Source organism: Pseudochaenichthys georgianus, chromosome 4, assembly GCF_902827115.2.
Source record: "Pseudochaenichthys georgianus chromosome 4, fPseGeo1.2, whole genome shotgun sequence".
NCBI classification, from domain to species: Eukaryota; Metazoa; Chordata; class Actinopteri; order Perciformes; family Channichthyidae; genus Pseudochaenichthys; species Pseudochaenichthys georgianus.
Genome location: NC_047506.1, coordinates 44,636,297 through 44,642,296, shown reverse-complemented (window position 1 = coordinate 44,642,296; position 6,000 = coordinate 44,636,297).

The following is a 6,000-nucleotide window of genomic DNA, read 5'->3' as shown; positions in this document are numbered from 1 at the left end:
TGTCTTCCATCATCTGAGTGAGGATGGTGGGAGGAAGGGGAGAGCAGATTTAAAGGGGTTAGCAGGTGCGATGATTGGCTAGCCGGGGCGTAATGCCCCTGATCACTTATTGAGATAACGTGTGACGCCCGATGATGTTGTCTTCCTGATTGAACTTACGCTGAGCTACATTTCAATCAGAAGAGACGTGATGTATGAGTACATGTTTATTATTTATTTATTTATTACCGGGACACATGATATGCGGGAATAGTGATGACGTATTACGATAAGTAACTGTAATGATGTTTTGGCGATTAGGCCCCGGGTTTGCAGGATGATCATTCAGGAGGGAAAGAACCGCTCTGATGAACCCCCAAAAGAAGTGAAGTATGAAGTACGGAGCTGTGAGCAATCCTTACCTTGCGGCTGGCTGCGGAGATCTATGGATGAAAAGAGAGATTAACATGGGGACATGATGAGCGCCGGAATTGCTTCCGGGCTGCGGGGTTAGTCATGCGCGGGACCACTGCCCGAAACCTGCACGCAGGTTTAACATGACGCAGACCCACTGGCCGCAACCTGCGCCTGCAGAGTTAAACCTAAGCGCGGACCTGTGTCCGCAACCTGCGCCCGCAGGGTTAAACCTAAGCGCGGACCTGTGTCCGCAACCTGCGCCCGCAGGGTTAAACCTAAGCGCGGAACTGTGTCCGCAACCTGCGCCCGCAGGGTTAAACCTAAGCGCGGACCTGTGTCGGCAACTTGACTCGGACCCACGTTCGCGACCTGCACTTGCGGGATTAGCATACGCAGATCCGGAGTCATAGCCTGACAGATCCGGAACCGTAGACACGTATACATGCTGACGTGTTACCACACCAGTTATAGGTATATTTACCATCTTTTAGTGTTTGAGGGACCTTTGGATAGCCAGCACGGCACTGATGTCCGGGCGGATGTAGGATGTGAAGGCAGAGGAGGACCATCGTCCGAGTTGTTGCAGGGATGAGGACGAGACGCCTTGATTAGCAGCGGAGGTAGCTGCGCCTATCCTGAATGAATGCCCCGAGAATAATTGGGGTGATAAGCCGGATCTAATGAGAACTTGCTTTAAGTAATGATTGAACTGGCGTTGAGTTAAGGGAATATCCCCTGAAATAAGAAATAGTGGTGAGAGAGGATTAATGAAAAGGTCTAAGATGCAGAATTTGATCATGGATTTATAAGGGCAGAACAGGGAATCGTTGCGATTTTCGTTTTTTAGCAATATACATGACATGGCCTATTATAGATGTCTCCGGTACCGATAAAAGACCAATACGTTGGAGCTTAACGGCGCGTAAAACACACGTGATGACATCACCAATGAATCGACGACTGAATAAGTTGGCAACTAATTTGGTAATCAATTTTGATCGATTAAGACGATTAGTTGTTGCACCCCTACTGCCGAGGAGATGTTGTTGTAGCAGATTCAGCCGTTGGTGCACCGAGAAACGGAACATTATTATTATTATTTATTTATTTATTTTTGGGGAAGAAAAAAGAGAAAAATACGATCATTTAGTCAATAATCATTAAATTAATATTGGGAGTGAATTCCTAATTAATTTAGTATCTGGTCGTGTCATAACCAGGATAATGTGCAGCGACTTGTCATTAAGGAGAAGAAGCCCTACGAAACACCATTCATTTCAGGTAATATTGTGTTGAAGCTTGAAACTGCGTTAGTTACTGAGCATTGTAATGGGTAGTAATTACCCGAACTGCATTAGTAATGCATTACGTTCTTCGTACGCAAGTAATATGTTACTGCAACTCCATACTGTAACACGTTACACCCAACACTGCCTGGAACTCACCTTAACTAAAGTAGAAATGTATAGTGTTGAATTTCCTGTCGGCTCCCAGACCGTAGTCGTGGAAACGGGGGGGGGGGGGATTGACTCTCTGTCGTCTCCCAGCAGAAGCAACACGCTTCGGGTTCAATAACCCATTTTATCGGAAAGACTGGAAAGAGGTGAGCTCTTCTTGGGAGGTCGTTGCATTTATTTAGCTCTTCTGTTTCGCGAGATAGATTCGCAAGATCACAGACCTATCCTTTTTCTGCTGCCTTGTTTACTTCTAGAAAACATGTATCCCGCTCGCTCGCTCTACCATACCCACGCACACATGCACGCGTCACGCCCCTCTCTTCAAGGGGTAGCGATCTCGCTCTGCATGACCCTAATGTCATAACAATATAACGAAACATCTCGTGAATTTGTTGCAACTGCCTTTTGCCAGCGCTACCCTGACGCCTGTTTTAGAGGTGAGGCGCAGGAGGAAGTAACTTCAATGGGATGTAGCTTAACCCCTGCCTGCCTGCCTGCAGGAGGGGTTGTGGTTGAAGCCAGAATGGGTAAAGCTTCGCCTGCGATGAGGACCGTTCCGCGTGAAGCCGGAAGTGCCGCATTTGAGCCAGTGATGCCCTCTCGAGAGACTGAAGGCGTGCGTCAATTGTTTGCGTGAAGAAGCCCATTTCCATTAAGCCCGGAGGAACTTCCGTGGAGCCCGATTTCCTTGTTTTTTCCTCCCGCGTCCGGGTTTGCGGGGCGGCCGGCTGGACCCGCTAGCCGAACTGGGGAACGCCGTCTGTAGCTTAATCCGCCAGACTGCGGAGCTGATGAATAATGCCTGGAGCTGGGACGAAGCTCTGCTGCTGCTTGCGCGTTGACGCCTGGAAGACAGCTGATAGGAAAGGGGAGAGCATATATAGAGGGTTTAACAGGTGCGATAATTAGGCTTGTGAATGGAGGGAAGTGATATGTTGGCTAAGGAGTGGCGCTCCCTGTCATCCAGTGGAGGGAGCGAGTATTGCCATGACGAGCAATACGGAGTGTTAGGTCTTCCTGTCTGAACTTGCGCTCAGCTTCATATCATGAAAAGAAAATCTTTCTAATAAATTAAGCGAATATCAAAGCTAACTATAAACATAAATACTAAAGTGTACAACACAGCAAAACTATATTCATAAATGCAAGTGTAAAATAGTGTGGACAATTGTAAACATGGATGGAAACTAAAGTATCCACAACATAAAATAATATATTAAATATAACCTCAATCTTTCTTCTTGACATGTTAAAAGCTTGCTTGAATGGGTTATATGTTTCTTTTGTTCTCTCGTCTTTGAAATATATAAGGAATGTGTTGTTTGAGTCTAGTAGAACGAGGGTATTACAATTGAGCAATTTCTACATGTATTATGTATTTATCATGTATTCTTAATACTATTACAAAATAAACATGTAATAATGTTTTAGAGGAGGACCTCAAGCTAGCAAACTAAATTTCTTGCTTTAAATCTCTTAAAAGTAAGGGGCTTTTTCCTAACTGATGGTGTTTGTTATTGCTTTATAAATTCATGTATGTTTATATCTTCTCTAAATCAAGATTATGTGAATCTGATTTTTTTCTGTTGGGTGCCATTCATTATCAACAAGAGATAAGATAAGTCAAAGAAGTACTTTATTGATGGCAGTATAAAAATACAAAAAAAATGTTGTATCAAAAAGACATGCCATTAAACAATACAAATAAAAAATGTAAAACTGTATTGCAGCCAGCATAACTATACATGGAATTGTAAATATAAAATGAACATTTTAAAGAAAATAAATAAACAAGGAAGTAAAAATGTTGCATTTAAAAATTAACTAGATAAAAAATATATAATATGTACAATAACTATTAAGGTTTTTTGAAGTATCACGGAGGAGACGGGCCACGTCGGCTTCCCAGTCATGGTGCCGTTCCTGCTGGGCCCGATCCTCTCCTCCTCGTTTCCTCTTTCCTGGGTGACAATAAGATAATAATTAGCAATAAGGAAAAAACACAGGACAGGTACAGGTCACACAAGGATATAAGAATAACATGTATAAACAGAACAACAGTAAGGTTAACTAAAGAAAGTTCTGGCCCTAGATGTTTACAATGATTGTGAAAGTGAATTACATTATGTCCAGCCTGTTGATAATGAATATAAATATATGTATATGATAGGATGTCACACACAACTGTACTAGCTGCTTACTAGCTAAGACTTTACTTGTAACAGAGCATTTCCACACAGTGGTATAGCTTATTTTAATTACTGACGATGGATGATCCAAGGTTTAAAAAAACAAAACACAATTCCAGTCGTTTTGCCATTTCTATTTCTTACCTAGAACCACACGCTGCGGTGTCGTGATGGCACTCGGTGTTGGTGGTTGAGTTGGTGTCGATTATTCAGCTGGGGTCCGTTCTGGATTCGATGACGATGTGGACGGAACACTGCCATCAGCCGTTGTTCGGGAATGTTCCTCCTCACGAGTCCCAATGTAATCATCTAGAACAGCAAAATGACTTGTTAATTCCACAAACTACTGCAGCACAATACTAAATAGCAACAACAACCATAGAAAAGAAAAACTGAACGTAAACAATGGCACATATGGTGTTAGCAAACAATAGCTCTAGCTAAGGCTATCTGCCTAGGCTATCTGCCTTAGCTAGCTATGTAGCTCTTCGGGGCTCCATAAAAGCATGGGTTGTCGAACATTAATGTAAGGATAAAATAGACTTCTTTGTTAGAAGTGAGCGTACCTTGCAGGGACTTTGCCGTTTTCCCTACATTGCAGGAAAGTCCTCGAAAATCCACGTTCGGACATCTGTGCAGAGACATCCTGGAACACTTTCACATTTCGCGTTGTTCCGTCGCGCTCCCGCTGGATTTTATCATCCCCAATGAGATTAAGGAACGTCGTCACCTCCTCGGTCGACCACGGTGTGCTTTTCTTCGACGTTGCCATTTTTGTAGCTCCTCTGTTTACAAAATGCTGCAAGCTTGCTTCGAGATCTATATGCGACGCTAGGGATGATCTCGCGCGGATCTTGTGACGATTCTCTCTGACCAATCAGCAGTCGAGTGTTGACGTCACAGCCCTGGCCTGGTCTGATAGAACCAAGATTTTATGGGGCCGGAAAAAGATGGAAAAAGTACCCGCTAGCCGGTACTAGGCTATATGGAAATGCCACCAAAAACGGGCCTGGCCGCTTGAGGACGGTTAAGGACGCTTAAACGGGGCTACCCGCTGCAGTGGAAATGCGCCATAAGTGATGCCGTTGGAATCGAAATGTTGGAACCGGTTCCGAACCGGAACTGGTTCTCGGTACCCAACCCTTGTCGCAGGTTCCTCAACAGTGCATTACAAGACATCTATCAATATGTGTGTATACCTCCACCATTAAACTGTCGTATTCTGCACATTTCTTATACTTTCCACATACATCTTATAAGAGTATAATACATATGAATAATATCAGTTAAAATAAGTGCTTAAACATACAGTGGTTAACATTGCAGGAAAGCAATATATTAGTACCCCAAAACAGGGGCGGACTGGGACTACAAATCAGCCCGGGACTCTCGACCAGCCCACTTCGGTAATTGATGCACTAATTACATTACTACTTCTACTACAACATTCGATTCATCAGTTCTTACTCATTTTCCTCAATTGTTCATATTTGGTTTATTAAAATAATGATATTGTGGTCATTGTTAAAACATTTCTGCTATTATGAGTATTATTATTTGTATAATGCACTTTCTGCCTTCCTATCATTAGGAGTTAGACATGTAACCGTCTACAGGAACAACAATCAATTGATTTGATTAGAACCTTCATTATCCTAAACTCCTGGGACATTTCGCCAATACCTTTATATTGTCTACTCTTCACTTACTTGTCAGCATTGGTCGGCATTGATGTACATGTTTATTTTGGCATCATATTGAGAGGTGCAGTGACGCGTCCTGAAACCAGGAAGTAAGCTGCTGGTTCCCTCGACAAAAAGCAATGGGATTTCTCCACAGGGTTTTGGAAAATAGCTGGAAATAAGGTCTGTGGAAAACAAACCTGTTTGATAAATGCACGTTTTGTTCAGCCGGATAATCTCCACATGTCTACCCTACTTTTATAATTTTCGAATCAT